The sequence below is a fragment of the Balaenoptera musculus genome, chromosome X, assembly GCF_009873245.2.
Source record: "Balaenoptera musculus isolate JJ_BM4_2016_0621 chromosome X, mBalMus1.pri.v3, whole genome shotgun sequence".
In the NCBI taxonomy this organism is placed as follows: Eukaryota; Metazoa; Chordata; class Mammalia; order Artiodactyla; family Balaenopteridae; genus Balaenoptera; species Balaenoptera musculus.
The window spans coordinates 124,473,244-124,496,539 of record NC_045806.1 but is presented as its reverse complement, the minus strand read 5'-3'; the positions used below and the strand labels follow the sequence as shown (position 1 = coordinate 124,496,539).

The 23,296-nt window shown below is 43.2% G+C and overlaps 1 long non-coding RNA gene across 8 annotated transcripts in view; it reads right to left on the bottom strand.

Annotated features, from left to right (window-relative positions):
• LOC118888526 overlaps positions 1-23,296 on the bottom strand; it is a 130,800-nt gene that overhangs the window by 66,538 nt on the left and 40,966 nt on the right. For 7 of the 8 annotated variants that reach the window (XR_005018316.1, XR_005018313.1, XR_005018317.1 and 4 more), the window contains one exon: positions 9,548-9,595. The exons of the other annotated variant lie outside the window; for it this stretch is intronic. This is a non-coding gene — a long non-coding RNA (uncharacterized LOC118888526). The remainder of the gene's footprint in view (positions 1-9,547; positions 9,596-23,296) is intronic. 8 annotated transcript variants of the gene reach the window in all.

Here is a 23,296-nt window from a genome sequence, read left to right as displayed (position 1 = left end):
CAAATAATAGGGACTGCATATTAAAATGGCCACTATGTGCCAAGACTTTACATGGATCATTCTAATGCTTACGACAGCAATAAAGGTACCAGCGACAGTTGTTGATGAGGGCCACATGCTGTGCTGGACACTCTGAAATATATACTTTCTGACAGCAAACACTGCATAGCACGTACTGCCTGCCAGGCCCTGTTCTAAGTGCTCCATGTATATTAATTTCTTCAATACTCACACCAACTCCACACGGGAGGAGATATTCTTAACCTTGTGCTACAGATGAGGAAACCAAGGCACAGAAAGTTTAAGTAACTTGACCAAGGTCACAGAAGTTAATAAATAACAGAGCTAGGAACCAAATCCAGAAAGTCTAATTCATACAACCCTTCAAGGAAGATAATGTCCTATGCCCATAGGGAGGCTTTCAGCTGTCCATTAACTGACAAATTAACCTCAAAACTCCACTGGCTTAACATTACAACAGTTCGTTCTCACTAATGCTACACGTTCATTGCAAGCTGGAGAGGCTCTATGCTCTTCATGGTCACTTAGGGACTCTGACTGAGGAAGGCTCTGCCACAAGTAGTGCCGCCAGCTGCCACAGCAGGGAGAAGACAGCACACAGAGATGGCACACGTGCTCTTCTCTGCTTCAGCCAAGAAGTGACACAGGTCGTTTTCCCTCATAGTCATTAAGTATGTGGATTTCAAAGGACATTTCTGAATACAAGGTAAAGAAGATATTGAAATGGCAGCAAAGCCTTAATTAAGCAGGGAAGGTGCTCACACAGTCCCACCTAACTACAAGAGGACTTGGAAGTTAGTCTTTCACACTCCCAGAAGGGAAGAAGCAGATGTTAGTAAACACTAGTAGTGTCTACCACAAGCTGCAGGTATCACAACACCCAACTAAAAGTTCCACTCCATACCTTATGGAAACCAGCATTCTTATAACAGAGAAGAAGAAAATGGCTATTGGACAGGTAACCAACAGTGTTCATCATACACCCTCATCTTAAGATGAAGAACCCGAGACTTAGAGAGGTTTAGTAACGCACACAAGGTCATTCAACAAGAAAGTAACAGCCTGAATTTGAACCCTGGTTTGACTCCAAAAGTCTGTATTGTTTTTACTCCAGCAAACTGCCTCACAAAGGAAGAAAGAAAATGTTTCGTGATCATCTACCACTCAGGGTTATCCACAGTGGTCCACAAAGTCAGAAGAGAGAACTGGAGCTCAAGCTGGCTATGGACCACCACTGCATCATACAGAAGTGCAGATGTCAGCACTGGAAGGGGCTCTCAGGCAAGAGACCAGACCACCTTTCGCCACATCAGCACTTTTTCAGATACAGAAATTGTGACCCATCAAGTGAAGTACTTTGTCCACAAGTACCTGGACTATGACAAGATAGGTCTACTATAGCATTTGTGTCAGCCAGGGTCCTGGCAGCAATCAGAGGACACATTCAAAAAGTATAACTGAAGGTGTGGGCAGGGAAAAGGGGACCAAGGGATTGTGCAGCAGGCCCGAACCAGCAGCAGGGAAAAGCTGTTACCATCCTAGTCCTGAAGCGGGAAGGAGAACAGAATCTGGTAAAAACTGAGGCTGTTGGAAAGGGACAACCCAACAGAAGGTGTGGCACAAAATAGAGGAACACCATCATTGCCAAATGTGACCTGGCAGAGAGGGAGCTGGAGAAATAAATATCCAGACCTCTCTTTCCTCCCAACTCTCTAATCCTCCTCCCTCCCCCACTGATACTTCCCATTGGCCAAATCCACTGGAAGCCAAAGGTCAAGGAAGCCTGGGTGATACAGTTCATAGAAGTCCATTTCCGGGGCCCAGAGCAGGGGAGATAAGGGTAAAAAGGGGATCTGAAGTGTTAAACTGAGACTATACATTATAGCAACTTTCCTTTTTATTTATCGATTCATTTGTTTACTTATTTACCATGTTCAGTGTCAGAAAGTGCTAAATACATTTTAATTCCCATCAAAATTCAAGTTTGTCTTTGAAATCTGGCAGTGAAAGCATGTCACCTATCCAAGTATAATGCTATTTTTATTTAGAAGATCAAGGGTATATTTTAAGGCCATGTTTAGTTCAGCATGAGGTAAAGAAAACTACATTTTAACCACAGCTTGACTTCTCGTTAAACATGGCAGATTGACCACATATGATTATCTCTCTCTCGAAGCCCCATTAAAACAACAGTAAAGAAATTAAAACAAAACAATGAGAGAGAGAGAAAAGAGAAGAGAGAGAGGTGTACAAGTCCACACAAACTAAGAAAACAGGAAAGGAGACCTTAGTGGATGAGAACTGTCAACACATTTTTTGAAGATGGGAAGTCAGTGGAGGAGTGTGTATCAGTTTAGAAGAGTGAAGGAAATGCCAAAGAAAAGTGAGCCAGTTAGCCCCAAGAGAATTCTGGGAAGCCTTAGGACTTAAAAATACCAGGTACCACAGACGTTAGGGGTAAGATACAGGAAAACAGGAATTGAAAATATGTACGTGGAGGAGTAGGTTCCCACATTTCCTTCATCCCATGCAGCTAGCCAGGCAACTGTTCCATCCACCCTTTTTGTGCCCGGGAAACAAAAGCTGTAGTCTCTGAAGACACTGGATCAGACACACTCGGGGCACTAGGAACACTGGGTATAGTAGAGGGTGGGATGGGGCACATAACAGAAAATGGAGGGATTAAGTGAAAGTCTATATATGGAATGGCAGGAACCCAGCCAGCCTACCCCCAATCCCAAAATACGTGCAGGCAGGCTAAAGGATTCTATCCTTGAATAAGTAAAGGTCACTAGAGGAAATTCCCCTGTATACTGACATTTGGATGTCCTCCCACAAAAAGGCAGTCGCTGCCCAATCACTCTACAGTGAAGCCACTAGTTGGCAAGCTCTGCCTTTCCATCCAACACTTCCACTCAGCTTTTGAGGGCTCAACTCTTAAATATGAATTGACAGCCAAGGATCACAAGACATTTGAGGAGAGCCTCTAAAATGAGAGAATAGAAGAAAAGTTTATATGTATTTATATATATTTATATATACAAATGTGTATTTTTATGTATTTCATATATATATATATATATATATATATAAAGCATGAAAGGACGCTATGAGAAAGAGATAGAAAACAAGGCATTGATGGATATTGAACATTTGATAATCAAAATGAAAAAAAGAGTAGGAAGATTAAAATAGGGAAATCTCTCCAAAAGTAGAACATAATAAAGACCAAGAGAGAAAAAGATAAGAAAAGTAGAGGAATAATCACGAAGGTCTAACATCCAAATAATTGAAATTTCAGAAAGAAGAAAGAGGGGAGAAAATTATTAAAGTAATAATACAGGAAAATTTCTCAGATACTAAGGACATGAATTTCCACATTGAAAGGGCAAAAGGAAGGGCCAGAAAAGATGAATGCATAAAGATCTACACCAACTCACATCATCATAAAATTTCTGAATAATACGGGTTAAAAGAAAATCCTAAAAGCTTCTAGAGCTGTATAAGAAAAAAAAAAATCCTATACAGAAGATTAGGAGACAGACTGGCAGCAGACTTTTAAATAACAACATTGAAAACTAGGAGACAATGTCTTCAAAATTCTGGGGGAAAAAAATCAACCTATAATTTTATATGTAGCTAAACTATCTACTTCATATGATGAATTATATAATTTTGCCTTTAGGAGAATTATATTTCCATGCTCATTGACACCTGGCTTGGCCATAAGATTTGCTTTGGCCAATGAAATGTGAACAGAAGTGACACGTGCCAATTCTGAGCAGCAGCACTGAGAGTCATCACTGGTTTTGTCAGTGCTCTTCTTCTTCTGCTGTGAGAACTGCTTTTCCCAGAAAGGGGCTTCTTCCTCAGCCTGGGTCCAAGAATGAAAAATACCAAGAGAGAGCTGCGGCTGACCCATGAAGAACAGAAGACATGAGTAAGAAAGAACTTGTTGTGTAAACCATTGAGGTTTTAGAATAATTTACCACCACAGCATAACCATTAGTCAGTAAAAAGCTGACTAATACACTTCCCATACGCCTTTACTTAGGAATCTACTAGAGCATGTGCCTCAACAAAACAAGTGAGTAAACCAAAACAGAGGGAGACTCTGGACCCAGAAAACGAGGACTCAAACACATGAAACTGGTGACAGAAAGTCCTAGGATGATACCTGTGCAGCAAGCCTAGAGAGCAACTAGCCCAGACTGAAGCAGGAGGCTGGAACACTCCAGGAAACATTAAAATTGATATATTATCTGATAGTTTTTAGTATTTAGAAAATAATACTGAGAACCATTTGACAAATCTGATGGATGTTGTAGAGAAACTAAGGAATAAATACAAAGAAAACTAGGCAAATAAAAATTAAGCAATTATTGACCCTAGGGAAAATAAAATATTATTTAAAAAAGGACAGGTAAGCTTAATGCATTGGCTTACCAGTGGACAATATTTACAAAGCTATAATAATATAAACATTGAATACCGATTTTGAAGAAATATGCAATTTACTTATATTAGGGCAATAGGGGAGGGAAGATGGAGGGATTCTGGAGCAGTCGTTAGGGCTGTTCACAAATATTCCAGGGCATCTCCTTCCAGGCATGTGGTAGGACTGCCCTTTCTGGCCTTCTTTAAAATTAACTGTGGCCCTATGGTTTCCTTCAATCAATAAAACATGAGGGAAACTGACTTGTGACATAACTGGGCAGAAGCTTTGAGAGCCGGTATGTAGTCACCCTGTTATTTGCAGAGATCATGGAATCAGGTGTTGTGATGGAGACTCCATCAGCCTAGAGGACCAGCGTAAGCCAGAGGTTCCCTAACCACCTAGGGTGAACATGTAGCAGGAGCAAGAAATAAACTTTTGTTGTATAAAGCCACCAGTAATTAGGAGTGGTTTGTTTGCAGCATAAACTAGCCAAGCATGACTACGAGGCAACTAGATTCTCATCTACCATTACAGGAAGTCAACAAACAACATCTAAAATAATGAATCAAGTAATCGCAGTAAAAACATATAAAATATGAAGGTAAATACCACAGGCAATAACTAAAACGGTTAAAAAGTGGTTGCTCCAAAGGAGCAGGCTTAAGAGGGAGCAGTGCTGGCCTGATTGTTTTTGTTGTCTGTGTTGTTACAAGCCTGATTTTAAAAAAAAAATATTTGTACTATTACCTTGATAACAATAATTTTAAACCATTCTATATATGCATATTCGAGTGGGGATCCAGTACAAGGAACAAGATACTGGTAGCAGCAGGGTTGTATGTGAATTTCCTGTCCAGTGCTTAGAATTCCTAACGAAGAAAACAGGGTCTAGCCTACATTGTTTTTAATAGAGAAACTCAATTACCATGAGACCCTTAAGACAGGTCCCTCTAGATTGAACACTGACTCTAGATATTTTGTAGGACTTTTACGCCCAGGATCATAATTCCAAAAGAAGCAATGATAAAAACAGTAGATATGGATGAATGAAGAGTTTTGATTCTAAGTAATCAGGGATACTTAGAATAAGTCGTCAGAAGGACTTGGAGATTGTATTATAAAATCATCATGAAAGTACACGTTTCTCCAAGGACTGAGGGGAAAAGGGCTCCCTAGGAGCATCTCTGTCACAATAGGACACCTGCCCAAGTGGACCCTGATACCTCGTCCTAGAGATATTACTTCCTCAGAGAGTTTCCCTGCTCATGTTTAGAGGAATTTGTACTGTGCTTCTGTAAAGGAGCAATACCTCTTACACTCCAATAGTGAATAAGGCAGCGCAGCCTAGGAAAGACCTGTGCATCTCACAGCAAAGTAACACAGAGATGAAGCAAGATGAATGATGGCTCATGGTGAAGCCCATTTCATCATCCAGAAGAGTCAGGAGACTCACCCAAAATATCCAACTCATCCAAAACATCAGGAGAGAGAAACCTCTAGTGAAAGCTGTGTTTCTATGTGTACTGCCACATCAATCCAACCATACTGCCTGTTATAACATGGCACCCATTTGGAAGATGGTGTATTGGGAACAGGGATAGTACTTGTAGCTTTGGACCAGAGAGTAAGTTATATATGCCTGGATCAGGGTGTACTGTCAACAACAGCTCCTATCATGCCCAATGCATTCCTGAATGGCTCCATCTTTGGCTGCTCTTGCAAGCCTAGTCATTTGATCATGTCATGGCTGCTTGTGAACTGGAATCACATAAATGAACCAAATTGGTCCTTTATACCTGAATTGGATGTGAGATGTTCACACTGACTTTTAAGTATGGACTTCCATATGTTCTGGGACATGACAATATTTCAAGATGATAATGAAATCAAACTATAAATTTCTGACTGGGGAGTAGGTGCAAAAGTATCCAGCTCTACTATCCTTCCTTCCCAATCCTTCTTCCAAGACCAAATCTTCTCTCCCCTCCCTAAACTAAAGATACATCACATACATCTCTGACTGATGCAGAGCTGTAGCTCCAAGCCATACTGGATGCTCTAACCTCTGACTCACATGGTCCCTAGGGCTTAGGACCAGTTTTTCAGCGTTAATAGCTTTCTCTTCCACCTCCTGCTAAACTAAACAAAAGTTCTAAGAATGTCGACAAACTTGTTACTTTGATCCAACATCTTGAGTTCAGGGGATTCTAACGTGTTCTGAACGCTAAAAATCTCAACTCTTCAAAATCTGACCCAAATCTACCTTCCAGTCTTTTCTCCAGTAGCTTCCTGCCAACATCTACACCTCATTCCACTACGCTAGATTACTTGTGGCTCGGCGAACAACCCATGTATTTCTCTGCTGTCAACCTCTGCTCATGCCAGTGCCTTGACCAGGAATTTTCTACCCCACTCAGAGTGCTACAGCCATTTGTTGATGTATGTCTTTCTCTCCCACTAGACTATGAGACAACCTAAGAGTAGGGACTGTGCCCTTCTCATCTGTGCATTCCTGGCACCCAGCATAGCACGTAGCCCATAAGAGGTACTCGATAAATACGTGTTAAACAAATCTTAAAAGGCACCACAAACCATTCGCTGATTTCTTAAAGTAACAAATGTACCAACTGAAGCATACTACTCCACATGATGCTTCAGAACAGCCGATATCAAGGCTTACATACCCCATATATGAGCTAAAGAGCCTAAACAAACAAACTAACAAACTAACAGTGACCTCAGATCTCAAGAGAAAAAAAAAAAGGAAAACCTCACTTCTCAAAATACTACTTCAGTGTGGCCAAAAGACAGGAGGAAGCCTTTCAACTCCAAAAAAAAAAAAAAAAAAAAAGGTGCAGTGTATGTTCCTGGGCCCTCCATGTGTTCTGAGCTTGCAGCAAATGACTACTCCAGATAGGATTCTGTTTCTCACCTGGGCACTGAGAAATCAGAAGTCTGGCAGGAGAACAGAGCCATAGTTCTCTTAATTAATAGATCTCTGATGCTCATGGTGTTGAAACAGATGCAGAACAAGAGGAAACAAAACTTCCCCTCTCCCCTCAACACGAAAGAGTGGCCCAGAAGTCCAGGTGGTCCATGACAACAGCGAAGGATAGTCCAGGAGTCAACTAAAAGACCAAACACCAACATTCACTACATGCACAAGGCAGAAATGCTACAACGGTTCCCTCTTACCCCCATGAATTGGTTTGAGGGCTTAAGCACAATACATGTCGTTAAGGACTTTTAAAGTAGATATGCTGTGGATAATCTACATAGGATGGAGATCTGGTTACTGTATAGATCAAATGCCACTCGATTTCAGACGTCACCAAAAAGTTTGGTAACATGTACATGTAGCGTAATTTTTAACCAAAAACCTGGAGTTCTGGAAGAAAAATGACACCTCCAAGCCTATATGGAAAGCGGCGGGAGGCAGGGGTAGAGAAAGAAGTATAGGAGAGAGGGGCAGCGTGTTGGTAGCAGTCAACAACGATTTGTGTAATTGAACTTGTCTGGCCTTCCTAAAGACCTTGACGTAAACCCAGGCACCAGCTGACAGAAGCAATAGCAATTCGAGTCCATTTGCCAGAAATTCTATGGGCAAAGAAAAAACATCACCTTTGGGCTGTAAAGAGGGACTTGGGCACAGTCACTATTAAGAAAACAAAAAAGAGAAAACTATTTTTAAAAAGATACATGACAGTACCTCTTTAATGATCATAATGTCCTCTGATGAAGGTGGAAGGTATTTGGAAAATAATCAATAACCTTCCCTAATAGTTTTTTCGGGGGGAAATGGTGGTAATCCTTTTGTTGGCTTCTCTTCAGCCATGCACCAGTGACATACGGCAGTTTCAAATTCCTCCCAATGACAATTCACCCTGGAGAGTCTATTTCACGCTGGACCACAGAGGAAAGAGAAAATTGTCAAAAAGCTAGGGCAGCCAGATTTTGCTAATAAATCTGGACAGTTAGCTGTTTGGTATCGCATAGCATTTTATTTCATAGGAGGCTGGCAGATCCCCTTGTGGCTTCTTCGGTTAATGCTTCCTGGAGAGAGGAGGCAAGAACTGTGAGTGGGCTCACCCCAAGTGAACTGGGGGGTGTCCAGAGTGTCCCATGGATGTATAACCAGACTATGGGATAAGATAGACTATTGCCCATATTCTGCAGCAAAACTTTCATAGCAATAGTGGGGACTCCAAAGATTTCAATGCCAGGAGAGCAGGAAAAGGAGAACGAGCACAGGTCAAATGGAGGCAGAACTTGGAGAGCCACCGAGCTGTCCCCAAGGGGGCTGACCGGCCCTCCAAGTTACAAAGATCAAAAAACTACGACAAATGCAAGCTGGCTATTTCAGATGGCAGTCTGGTTAGGAAAGGCTGGGCAGCAGTGGCAGTACTAGTCATCAGGCAGGTAGAAGCACCGTGTTCCCACAAGAGTTTACTTGAACTGGACCCTAGCTGGCAGCCAGGTAGCGAGACAGAGCCCAGCACCCCAGAAAAAGGCCTAGCAAAGCCTAGGCTGGATGTCAGAGCCCCAACCAAGCAGGACAGCCTTCAGTGGGTTCCTGGAGCTTGTCCCAGCTTCACCCACACCCTAATGTAAAAAGGGTGACTGCAGACTAATTAGCGCCCACGGGCCTCAGGGGCTCTTCCCAGGGGCACTTAGTACTTGAGTCATCAGACTACTTCCAGATGTTATCTACTGGGCAGCGGCGGGGGTGGGCTGGATTACTGCTGGCCTGCCAAGGTCAGTCCTTAATGCTTCAGGCACTGGACGTCACTGAGTCTTCTGGCTGCGACCTTTAGCAGCTACCCGTGATCGGGGCCGGGGCAACTAGAGTCTGACAATCAGATGGCAGGTCTGGAATGCAAGGTCTATTTCACCACTGCGCTCTGCCAAGGTCATCAATCCACTGTGCAGGGCATCCAGTGCCATGTAAGGGAATGGAATTCAGCCTTTGATTCAGCAATCCAGGGCATTAGCTCCCATTATATCAATGTCTAAATGATACCAGTAGATAAAAATCTAGCATTAACATTTCAGTGTCAGTGGCCTCAGAGAGAGCTCCAACATACGTACCAGATGGATTCACTCTTTTAGATTTAGTTCCCTTCTCTCGGCAAACTCCTGCAACAGCAAAGGAGTAATTACTGCTCAGTGGAATACTGTACAGCGCTAGCCAAAAAATAAAGTCACATCAATTTAAACCAGTAAATATGAATTTTTGGAAGGGAAAAGAATTCTCTTTCCAGAGGCAATTATTTGTCTTTTCAGAAATGTTTGCCAATACAAAACCCTCCTCCCCCGCCTGTGGAACTCCAAAGACGAGAACCACAGGAGGGCATCTTCACCACTGGAAGGGGCTGGAAGGCATTGGGCAGAGGGGCAAAGATGGCTTTACACGGAGCCTTGTGCATTGCTAAGGGGAGCACAACTTAAATCTAAAACTCATATGCAATGGAAAGCACACTCACAAAGGAAAGACAGCAAATGGTAGGATGACCATCATTTTTTTCATGTGGACTCCACTTGACAGACAAAAGATCACTTTCGCGTTCATTATCTCACTAGAGCCACCCAACATCTCTGCAAGGCAGGCGGGGAAAGGACTGTTAGACCCATTTTACAGATGAAGAAGCTGAGGTGTGATAGCAATTTAATGGACTTCACTTCAGACCTGCTTCTGTCCCACAACCGTGGCATCACCTAGGTGGCAGTGGATACAAAATGGCATCCTCATCCCTCCACTGGCCACCTCACCCCAACCACACCAGCTACTGCTCTTAATTCACTGAGGAAACTGCCTGTATCCTAGGTGTGGAGGCAGCTGTTCAAAGCCCTTTACACCCACATCCAACTGGCTCCCACTGGAGGCCGACAGCTGGTCTAATTGAATTGTCATTAGGCACTAGAGGCAGCACCTCCACCGTATACCTTCGACACAGAAGTCAACAGATGTGTCTCCCTAGCTACTCAAGAGTGTGCTTGGAACAGTTCGCTTTGATTCCCTTTTAAAGCAATAATGGCCCCACCACTACTACTCCCCCACACCACAAAGAGCCAGCAAGGCACGGCAGCGGCTTAGTACCCTGAGGACTCATGAACCACTCCCACCCTACCCCCATCCACATGGACATTTAGGAAAACCTTCAACAGCATCGCTCTTACACTGGGGCAACAAGGTCCCTGCCCGAGGCCTCACACTTTACAGGGCCTTGCGCTGGCCCCACTCCAGCCTCACCACTGCCCATAGAGCAAGGAATCTATGGGGCCAAGGGGACTTGCCCACCCAACGTCTATGCTTCCCTCCTCTATGCCACTCTCAAACAACCCAAGACCTTGAAATTCCCTGCCCATGTGCCCCAAGCCTGTGTTCATGGCCTGGCAATCCTCTTCCCTAGTTTTGCTTTCCTGAGGATGAACCAAACCACAGATGGACACAACCCTAGGCCTGAGAGGTGAACGAGGGGTGGCCACTGAGCAGCTGTTACCCTTCTACCCGGTGATGTGATGAAGCTTGACCATGTGGGCTACAACAGTACTTCTCAAACTTTAATGTGCTTGTGAATCATCTGGGATCTTATTAAAGTCCACCCCTTGGTTAAGTAGGCCTAGAGTAGGCCCTGAGAGTTGACAGTTCCAATGAGTGCTTGGGTAATGCTGATGCTCTGGGCTGGGGTCCACACTTTGAGGAGCAAGGTTGGTGCCTATAGGCCTGTGTGGAGGGCCCCTCAGGGTAAGAGACAGAGCCAAGAGGTTGGAGAGAAGGGGGAGTTTGCAGTGAGCCTGTATTTTGCGCCCTTGCCCCAGGCCCACCAAAGTTAGGGGTGGCCTTGCTTTTCACCATGTCAAGAAGTATCAAGAGTATGTCAACATCTCTGAGCACCAAAGGAAAACAGTTAAGTGAGACATACCATTTGTCCCTCCTCCAAAGCCCCTACATCCTTCCCACCATCCCCTCCCATGCCAGAAACTGGGAGGCCATCTCCTGGGACCTGTCACAGTGACACATGTCATCAATTTTCAATATCAACCGCCCCCTTCCATGGATGGTCACGTAGTGTTTTACTATGCCACCATAATGTCTGGCTCTCAGAAGTCCGACCTTCCACTTTGCTTACCAGTGGTCGGTGTCAAAGACTGAAGATGTGGAATTCAAGTAAGCTGGAAACAAAATACTAGATTCTTAAAGACAACAGATCTTCTACCAAGCAGTCCCACGTACTCCCTGGCCTGAGAGGGAGGGCAGGACACTTTAGGTAGACCTGACCCATCCACACTAACACGTAGTCAAGAAATCATAAGACCCCAGCCTCAGGCACTGGTCCACCAACAAGTTACAGACAATCTATATTCACATTACCGCACCCACATGAGCAAGCCTGGAGTTTTTCCTGTCCTTTATCATTGTAAAGAGACAGGTAAAAACAAAAATAAACACAAAACCACAGAAATATTGTTTAATTGGAATATGCAAATGGGGGAGCAAACCACCAATGCATTCCTGAGGCACAGTTTTCAAAACTTTTTCAACGCGAAGTCACTTCAATCCAATGGTAGTGGTAGCCCGTATAAAACACATGAAAACAAAACTTCATACGGAGTATGAAATGGGGATGGGCAGCCCAGAGCCCTGTTTACTTGGGACCCATTGACAGATACACATGGAGGCACCCAGGGCAGCTCCTAGAAACGTCTAGTGCTCCCAAGTGCTCCCTTTGGAAATGATCACTGAAGCATAAGTCACTTTATTAAGATCAGATCAGACTTTCTTCCTAATCTCACCGATTAGCACTCAGGCACAAGAGAAGCAAAAAAAAAAAAAAAACAAGTTCAGATGAAAGAAGTTACAGCACAGTACACTGGTCCGGGGAGTGGATCACAGAGCTGCCAAATGCTCACTTGAGGAATACAGAGAGCTGGGTTTGAGTCCTAATTCTGCAGTTAACTCACTTTGTGACCTTAAATAAGGCCCTTCCCTTCTCTGAGCCTCAAGACATAGGACCCAGATGGCCTTTGTCCAGCTCTGACGCTCTGGGATTTTGTGATTATTTCAGGATTCCATATTTAAGTGAAGATTCACGGTCATATCATCCATCACAGATAGATGCTAGCAGAAAATAAAGGAAACCTTTATGGTGTTCTGCTGGCACAGTTTTGTGCTTTCGTTCAGAAGCTCAAAGCATTTTAATAGCTTATTCTGTTGGAACCACAGCAGAAAAACAAAAAGGAAATTAATCTTGAAGATATCATATATCTGCAATCTTTGACTATCTCTTAGTAAGGCTCCAGCTACTTCTGCACATTGCCAGTCCTTACTGACTTCTGGAAAGAGGGACAGAAGATAGTGTTTGAGTCTTTGCAGGGAGGGAGGTGGTCTTTAGGGTATAAGACCAGGGAGGCAGCGAGCCCATCAGGAAGCATTTGCAGGAGTCTAAATAAGCGATAGAGAGGACCCGAACCAAAGTCATGTCAATGGAGGTGGAAAGGACAGCACAGGTCCAAGTGGCATTCAGGAGGATACACTCACAGGACTGGGTGCTGGGGTTGAGGAGAGAGAGGGAGAATGAATGCCAAGTATTTTACTTGGGTGATGACACGCAGGACAGTGCCATTATCCAAGCTATGACGCTGAGAAGGAAAAAGAGATTTGAGAGGCAAGCTGATGAGTTAAAGGTTGGAACGTTGACTGTGAAATGCCTGTGGATTGTCAGGTGGAAATGTCCAGTATGCCCGTGAGTATACTGTTGTAAAGTCCTACAGGATCGAACGCAACCACGAGATTGTTCTGGAAGTCCTCAGCATACGGGGTCCCTGCCTCCTTGTAATTTTGCCACATTGTCTCGTTTATTCATTAAAATGTTTAGAGTCCCCTCCCCCAAATATCCAGAGTCCCTACTTACTTTGCTAGGCAAGGGGATATATGGGTGAATAAAAACAGACATGGTCTCTGCTCTCATCTAACTTGTAGTCTCACAGTAGAGACAATTAACAAGAAAAAATATATAGTTATCATTTTAAGTTGTGATAAATATTATGAAGGAAACAAATGGGTACAGTGATCAAAAATACCAGAGGGAAGAGGGGGGACCTCTCGAGAAGGCCTTTAAACCAACACTTGAAGGACATTCCTGGACAAGGTAATAGCACATGCCAAGACCTAGAAGCAGCAAGAATTTAGTCGCAAAGCTAGGACACCCACCTAGCTTGGGTTCTGTGGTATGCCTGGAATATTTACTGCTGTTACTGATGTCTCAAAGATAGTAATAAAGTAGTACAAGAAGGCATGCTCATAAAATTATACCAAAGCCAAAGCACTTGATGCCTGTGACATGGTGTTTAACGATTTTATGTCGTCACTGATGGGACTGGCTGGATACAGATGGTTACATTAGTCAGATGTAATATTAACTTAATTAGTCAGATGTAATATTAACTTAAACAAAACTTTAAATAAAATTGTCACGGAACTCTGTATTCCATTACTAATAGCTCTGATTGCCTCAAATCATGCCAGCATGTGGAAGTCGCGCTCTGGGCAAAGTCACCATTCTGTATGATTTCAGTCAAACACTGTTATTGAGGAAGCAATACTTAAAATAACGTTCCTTTTAATGATTAAATAGAGGGTTGGCACAAACTACAGAACAGAAAAAAAAAAAAGATTCGATATAGCCACTGGGGAAGGGATAAGTAGGTTGTGTTTTGCAATTCCTTCCTGGTGGGTTTACAATTATTCCACAGCATGACAGCTAAAATGCCTAAGAAATCGCTTACCTGAACCTCAGTAATAATTAGTTTTCTATCCTTTGTATGTTCACCATGAGTTCTGTTGACCTCGCCATATGGAAAGTCTGAGTTTACCCATTTACAGTTCAAGTATTCATTCCTTGCAGGCAAGCAAAAGTGTGCTGGGGGGTGAACAGTGCCTGGCCAGCAGTGTGTGTTTTAACTAGGATGTTTAAGATGCATCAGTTGAATAATTAATGTATAAATCTTAGCTGGCTGGGTAAGAAAATGAAAACAAGCTTTATTGGGTATAGACATAGATTTAGCTCAAGTCTTTTTGCTTTTAAGATGAGATGTCAAAAAAGGCAAAAGATGGACTCCTCTTTGTAGTGCAATTAAAAGGGAAACAAATTGTGTTAATGTGTTTTGCTTGTGATTTGGCTGAAAACTGCGGTGCTTCAGTATTACACCATTCGCTCGTTTGTAAAACCATTCAGAAATGTGTGGTCTGCCTGCAGTAAGGTATAACTAAAGCTATTCTTTGTAATTAAGGGCTATTTTTAAATTTACATTTTAAAGTCCACTGGCAGCCCTCATGTCTTTTGTCTCACGAGGGTGGGACCGACAGGGTGGGCCGTTCAGAAAAGGCCCTCAATCTAACCCCAGCCCTCAGCAAAGGAGCCATGTGTGATTCTGGCAAAGGACTAAAGGGCTCCAGCCTGCTGGTGGTGTTTGTTTGCGTCACTAGGGGGCTATCAGCCCCATCAGAGTCCCTGGAACACAGCGGCCCTCTGCTGTAACACAATACATAAGCTATTGCATCTGCAGAACTCTGTGCAGCTTGCTTTGTGCTATTTCCACAAATGCTAAATAGCCCAACAGAACATAGACTTTCTTCAACACTCCTGGCTCTGGCAAACAAGCTGGGGAAAGGATTTGACTATATAGAGTTCGATTTTGACTCTTGGGGTTTCCAGAGGTTCAGCTCAGATGTAGTGCTGAGGGTGTGTTTCTTTCCCTCAAGTCAAACAAGCTGAATGCCAAAGGCCACAGAATTGTTTTCCGTGCTTTAGAACTCAGAAGTGATGGGTGAACTGTACGTCTCTACCTCCTTGAGCCTCACTTTATATACAGGGAAACTGAGGCTCTGAAAGATTAGATGACTTGCCTAAGGTTTCCTGGCCAATTAGTGGCAGAGGACTGGCTAAAACCTGAGCTTTGTCCTCTCCCGGCGGGCCTCTTGCCAGCACACTCCATCACCCCCTAAAGCCAGCCTGCGAGAAAGTGTCCAGGCAGTGTGTCATGTGCAGTAATTTACTGGAATAGAGGGGTATCTATGAGGGGTGAGTGAACGTAAACTCTAAGGCTCTTACAGAACAGCCTGGCTATTGAGCTGCTCAGCCTCCATCTGTGGTCAGACCAAAGCTTAACACCTTGCTGGGTCACCATGGCCCAAGCAGGGTTTGACTGGCTTAGGCTTGAACTATGCTCCACTGTTCCTCGTATCTGTTACCCCTAACTCTGACCCATCTTCTTGTGGTTTGGCTTGTGACCCAATACTCCTTGGCTCCCCACTTTGGCTTGTTCATAGATTTTCTCTCTTTCTCCCAACTTCCATCCCACCATATTCCGTTCTTCAATCCTCCACCCCTCCTGCTGCCCCGCCTGGCCCTGTCATCTCAGGATTTGAAGTCCAGGCCACCACAGACAGAGTCCTCCCTCTCTCTTGGCCCAGCAGTCCCCGTGGATGAGCACTGCGGGCAGGGAGTGAGGTGGCGGAGGCAAGGGTTATTTGAACACTCGCTTTTTCAAAAGATCAACTAGAAGCTTCTCTCCACCACCCCTTGGCATAGCTACAGTGCAACGAAAAAGGGTAATCGAAAGCTGACCCAGGGCCTTGCAAAGATCATGAAGGCCCTGCCGAATGAAAAGATGAAATTAGGATCCACCCACAATTAGGACTGAATGCATTTTCTTACATTCTTGGCTTTTTAAAATTGTTCACCTCTATATGGTTTATAGTAGCATTTTCCTAGCTAGAATATTTGCTAGGTGTGAAATTACTATTATTTGGGACAATTGTTTTGGTGATGTTTTTAAAAGAGCCAGGAAGTCACCTAAACTATCAGAAAGATAACTCCTCATCAAACGGCTTGGGTGGAGACCTTTCATTTAGAGAAATAATCTCTGTGTAGAGAAAGCTGGCAAGAAAATTCGGCCTCATTAGCAAATGTGTGTTACACTAGTGACTGGCAATAAAATAAATACATAAAACTATAATTCAAGTCAAACTATTGCTAAATTTGTGATAATTTAATCATGGGTTGGCATATTTTACCTTTCCTCTATCTATTAAAAAAAACAGCAACAATGGGTTTCTGAGTAAATTAAGAGTATAAACATGAGCTCTTAGGGGATGTTTAACCCAGTTCAGAGAACAACTTGTTTCCAAGCTCTCTGACAACATTCATTTGCATATAAATAATTAGTGTGCTGATTTCAAATGATCTTTACCTATTCATTGGAGCATACTCCATCAAGACCTCTACTTGGCAATGTTTTGCTTGCTGTTTATAATATCATTTCTGCTTGCAAGTAATAAAGATCAATCATTTTAAAGGAACGTATAATTCGGAATTGTCTCGACATCAGAATGCCCACCCCTCCCCCCTCCGCCCTCCGCCCCTCGCCCGCCCTGTCTACGTTAGGGAGGCCCAATGACACTACACAGACACACTTCAGCGTCCACCAAACCCTCATTAAAGAGCATTAGAATAAAAATGTCTATAAATGCCCCATGCGATAAGACCTGAAGCAGTTTACCTGGTTACTAGGGGTATATAAACCAAGACTCCACTTAGGAGCCAAAACACCCAGGGCTTTAAGAGATTTTAAAGAAAAAGAAACAACCATGTGTACCTGTGTTACTCTTAGGATTAGAAAACAATCTAAGTCGTGTAAAAGTTTTCAGAGGAAGGGTAAAGAAGTATATTCGTAACTCAAACACTACCTGAGCAACAGCACCCCTGGCGACAAAACTCTCAACGGAAGCCCTAGCAACCCAGCTTCTCTTTAAAGACCTCCAGAGCCTCAGAGCTTCCCACCTCCCAAAGCTCTTCCCATCATCCAAAGGCTCAAGGCATTAGACCGCCTTTCCTTACATTGGGCCAAAATCTGCCTCCCTGTAATTCCTACACATTGGTCCAAATATCTTGGGGGGGGGGGGGGACTAATGTTTTCTATGGTTCTCTACATGGCATTTTTCACATACATGTTCTCAGTGCACCTTCTCAATAATCCTGTGAGGCAGACATTCCTACGACTTTTATCGTTTTTTTTTAAACTATGTGATGCATAGCAGTGTTTTGGGTTTTTTTGTTTGGTTTTTGTGTTTTTTAAAAAAAATATTTATTCATTTATTTTTTTGGCTGCGCTGGGTCTTCATTGCGGCGTGCAGGATCTTCGTTGTGGCATGCGGGATCCAGTTCCCCAACCAGGGATCGAACCTGGGCCCCCTGAGTTGGGAGCGTGGAGTCTTAACCACTGGACCATCAGGGAAGTCCCTACGACTCTTGTCTTATAGGTGAAGACCTAGAGGCTGAGAGAGACTCAATTCTGCACAGAGTGGCGAAGTGGCAAGGGCAGGGCTTCAACTCAGCTTCCCTAAATCCACCTTTTATGCCATTTTCATTACTCTGCCCTGGCTTGCTGAAACAGTTAAAAAAAAAAAAAGCTTCTGCTTCCCCATGAGAACAACCCTTGAAGGCAGAAAGGGGTAGAATAATTGAAGGTGTACTCTCCACGCCGTCTCCCTGAGAGATCTCTGCTACTCACGTGGCTTTAAATCCCCCATACAGAGGGGCCCTGATCCGCTTCTAGCCCTGAGTTCCAGGACACAGTAGCGGCCCTCCCATTTGGATGTCTCACAGCACCTCAAATCCAGCAGGTTCCAAGCTGAACTGATCAACTGCTCCTCATTGTCTCTCCGCCCTCCACTCCTGATCTTGGTCAGAAATAGCACACTCTGCCCAGGCAGCCATGCCAGAAACCTGGAGAATTATACTAGACACTTCTTTCTCCCTCGCCAGCACCCTTGCCCCAACATCATAAGGATTCCAAGACTTTGAAATCTCTTTTGATCTGCCTCTTCCTCTCTATCCCCACTGCTACTGCCCTATTCCATTCACCATGAAATTTCACTTCGACAAATTCAACAGACTCCTAATGGTCTCTGTGCTTCCAGTAGCAGCCCTCTCAAATCCACCCGCCTCCAGGTAGATCACCACCAGAGGGATCCAATATGACGATCTACGTCCCTCCCCTGCTACCAACCTGCCAATGGCTTCCTGTTGCCTCCAGAAGGGACTGTCAAACCCAGCTGATCAAGAAGATCACTGGGAATGTAGATGGGACATCTTTATATTTTTTAAGTTCCCCAGGTGATTTGAATGAGTCAGCAAAGTTGGGAAGTAATGGCATGAGAGGCAAAGTTGACACCCTCAATGATCTGATTCCTGCCTACCTCTCTAGTCACCATTCCTGCCACTTTACCCTCAGCAATGAACATTCCAGTGATCTCAGAAACATACCATGCTGGCTCACACCTCTGTCCCCCGTTGAAACTGATCTCTCAGCCTATAATGTTCTTTCTACCTTTGGCCAACCTCTAGTGAACCTTCAAAACTGAACTGAGGTGTCAATTCTTCAAGAAGTCTTTCGTGACCTCATCAGAGTGGATTAGCCGTGCCTCCTCTGTAACCCCCATCACACTGCACAGAGTTCTCTATCATAGCACTTAGCACATTGTGTTGAAATTATTTCCTATGTGTCTGACTCCCTGGCAAGCCTAAAAGCTCCTCAAAACCAAGGACCATGTTTATCCATCACTGGCAAATGCCTGTCATGTGACAGGTGCTCAGTAAATGTCAACCTGAAATGAGCTTGATTTCAAGCGAGGCTCTACACTGACTAACTGGAGATTTGGATTTTAGGAAACTCAGTTCACCTGCTTGGGCCTCAGCTCCCACATCCATAAAATAGGATAATAAATCCCCAGTTTCATTCATACGCCAAACATGTGAATGTCCACTAAGTGCCAGGTACTGGGTTATGTGAAGGTTGAACCAATCAGTTAGATTTTTGTAAACTGTTACACAATATTGCAAAAATATTTCTGCAATTTTAGCTTTTGCTTAGTCTCTCTGGACCAGAAATAACAATTTCATTCCATAAAACCAAAGTCTACTAAGCTGTAGTTTCCATTAGGCTCACCAAGGTGTCAGGGTAAAGTCACTCAGCCCAGAGGGAAGGGCGCTGGCCTAACTGAGATTGGAGGTGCAGCCCGGGAAAGCATAACATACAGAGAACCTGCTCTGGCAGGGGCAGTGCTAACCCTCCAGGGACACAGGAGTCACAGCTGAGCACCGCTGAAGAAAGGTCACTGAGCCCCAATCCTTCTCCCTACTGACCTCTGCCTGACCTGCGCTCAGGTTTCCATGGGAAAGGGTGTGGAGCCTGATGCAGCAGGTTACACTGGGCTCAACAACCTGACTTCCTGAGGCTTATCCAGGACTTCCTGAAGCTTGTCTACTCAGATGAGTACTGGGTCCCCTGAGATATTTCTGGCGACGTCACTGCCAGAGGCAACAGTCTTAAAGTTCAGTCCCACAAAGCCCAGGGAAACCAAATTGATTTGCTGGACTTGAAGAATTTGATCCTAGAGCAGCTCTGGGCTATTCTCTACCAAATTACACTGCTGTTCTTGAGGGCTTGTATCCTGCAGGCCCAGAGGGGGTCACAAACTCACTAAAATCCTTGGACTAAAGAGTCTTGGACCTGTTCTAATCTCCCACTCGCTCCCATATAGTTGTTCATCCTCTACGGGGAAATTCCAGTCAACAATTGCTTCTTAGAACCCAAAACTCTGCAGGCATCTAGCAATGACAGCATGTGATATAATGCCCAATCCCTTAATGCAATCTGATCTCTCATTGGCTCAGAAGTAACTCCTAGCATGGGGGAGCTATCAGAAGTTATGCCAAGAGCCAGGCAAAGAGGAGACAGAAGCATTTCCTTTATGTACAGACCCCCGGAAAGCATAAGTCCACTTTCACTGAAGCAGGTTCTTATCAAGCATTCCCTCTGGATACCAGCCAGGTGATCATGCCTACCTCCAAGAAATTGCAAGGTTTGAGCTCTTTGACTAAGAGAAAATAAAAGATGAGACCTGTGCTATCATGTTATTGCACACTCGACATATGAAGTTAGACTTCCAGGATCACATTCGGCCCATGGACCTTCTCAATCACTCATTCAATAAATATTTACTGAGCATCTACTCCATAGCTGGAAAATCAGCCAAAATCTGTCCCTGCAGAGCTCACAGCCTAGTGGGGAAGACAGACATATAAACAAAAGAGTTGCAATATGACATTGTATGAAGTCCAGAAGAAACCCAGAGCTGGAAGCCTCAGAAAAGGCTCTCCAGAAGAGGGGACACCCAGACAGGGCTTTTGAAGGATGAAGAAGGCAGACAAGGCAGGAAGAAGAGTCTGAGCAGAGGGAACTTGTTAAACATCCCAGAAGAATATTGCTGGAGCCTGAGATAAGATGGAGGTGGGGCATCATGAGAAATGAAGCTAAAGAAGTAGGCAGGAAGCACATGAATATGCCAGGCTGAGGAGCTTGAGCTATCTGCTTCAGGAGAGTGTGGAGCCACCAGGGCAACTCTAAATGTTTTCACGTTTTTATTTTGTTGTTACTATTGGTGTTCTTGTTTCTGTTTGTTCTTTGCAGTGAAATGGTCATGACTAAATTTTCAGTTTGGAAAATAACTTCGCGTTGGTGGAAGGGGTCGTGGAGCGCGGTGAGAGACCAGATTACAGGTCACTGAAACCGTCTACGTGAGAGCTGATAAAAGCTAGAACGAAGAAGCAGCATGGGGGTACAAACAGCGGATTCAGGGCAATTTTCTGATAGAATAGATTTGGTAAATGTGTGGCTTTTGGGGAGAGGGAGAGAAAAGGAATGATGGCCAGATTTCTATCCTAAGGACCCCAGATGAATGGCATTGCCATCGACTGAGAGGCAGAGCAAGTTTGGGGGCAGCTGGGATGGGACTAATTCAGTTTAACCATACAGCTGGCAGAGCCACAGGTTCCACATCCATGGATTCAACAAAGTACGTGTCAACAATATTTGAAAAATAAATTTCAGAAAGTTCCCCAAAGCAAAACTTGAATTTTCCATGCTTCAGTAAACATTTACATAGCATTTACATTGTATTTACAAATATTTACATAGCGTTTACAGTGTATTAGGTATTATAAGTAATCTAGAGATTACTTAAAGTACACAGGAGGATGTGCGTAGGTTATACGCAAATACTGTGTCATTTTATATAAGGTACTTCAGCATCCTCAGATTTTGGTATCCACGGGAGTGCAGGAACCAATCCCCCGTGGATACCAAAGGATTACTGTTCTGAGTTTGAGAAGTCCGTGAAACAGAGATGTCCTGCAGATGGTTGGATACATGTGTCTGAAGTTGTCAAGGTATTTCAGAGATAGAAATATATATTTGGGAGTTATAAGTGTATAAACGATAGTTCACATCTTGGGAGTACATAAAAATAACCAAGGCAGAAGATTTATAATGATCACAGAAGATGGTCAAGAAACAGGCAGATCATTTAAGGTAAAAATAACATTTAAGGTAAAAATTAAGGTCATTTAAGGTAAAAATAACCTGAGATAAAATAATCAGACGTAAGAGAACCAGGAGAATAAGAGACTGAGAAAGTCAAAAGAGGTTAGAGATCAAGAAGGAGAGAATAAAGAGAAAACAGATGCAAAACATTATGAAAGTAACATAGAACTTGGTAATGAATCGACTCTTCCCTATCCCATTTCTCTTACATCCAGATATGATGCCAAGTTTCAAGTTTGGGTGATTAGAAGAATAATGGTATAAATAACAGAATTAGAAACACAGAAAGAATAAATAGCTTGGGAGGAAAGCTGATGAGTTTCAGTTGGGATATACTAATTCTCAGATGCAATCGGGACATTAATCTCTAGTAAGCAGATGGGAATCCGAGACAATCTCAGGAGAAAGCTCAGATGTGGAAGTTAATATTTGAAAATCACCTGTATGAAGGTATCAGTGGAATCAGTGAAATTCTCATGGAAGAGAATATCAAAGTGAAGAGGAAAAGAAGGTATGCAAATGGCCAGGAAGCACATGAAAATATGCTCAGCATCGAGTCATTAGGGAAATGCAAATCAAAACACAAAGAGATACTACTTCATACCCACTACTATGGCTGTAATCAAAAAGACTGACAATAACAAGTGTTGGTGAGGATATGGAGAAAATGGAACCCCTCCTACATTGCTAGTGGGAATGTAAAGTGGTGCAGTTGCTTTGGAGAAGTCAGGCGGTTTCTATGGAAAACAGTTTGGCAGTTCCTCAAAAAGCTAAACATAGAGTAGCCATATGATCCAGCAATTCTACTCCTAGATATCTATCCAAGAGAAATGAAAAATGTTATGTCCAAACAAAATTTTGTACCCAAATATTCATAGTAGCACTATTTATAATAGCCAAAAGGGAACAACCCAAGTGTCCACCAACTAGTAAATGCATAAAGAAAATCTGGTATATCCATACAATGGAATATTATTTAGCTGTAAAAAAAGAATTATACTTTATTTTTTTAAAATTATGCTTTGTGAAGGGCATTGTTAAAAGAATGAAAAGAGAAATCACAGATTGGGAGAAACATTTGCAAAATATGTAGGATAAAGGACTTGTACCTAAAATATACAAAGAATCCTTAAAACTCAACAGTAAGAAAACAAAACAATCAATTTAAAAATGGGCAAAGGATCTGGACACTTCACAAAAAAAGACATATGGATGGCAAATAAGCATATGAAAAGATGCTCCACATCAAATATAATTAAGGAATTACAAATTAAAACAATAATGAAATATTACCATGGACTACTAGGATGGCTAAAATCTAAACAACTGACAACACCAAATGTTAGGAAGGCTGGAGAGCAACTAGAGCTCTTGTTCATCACTGATGGGAAT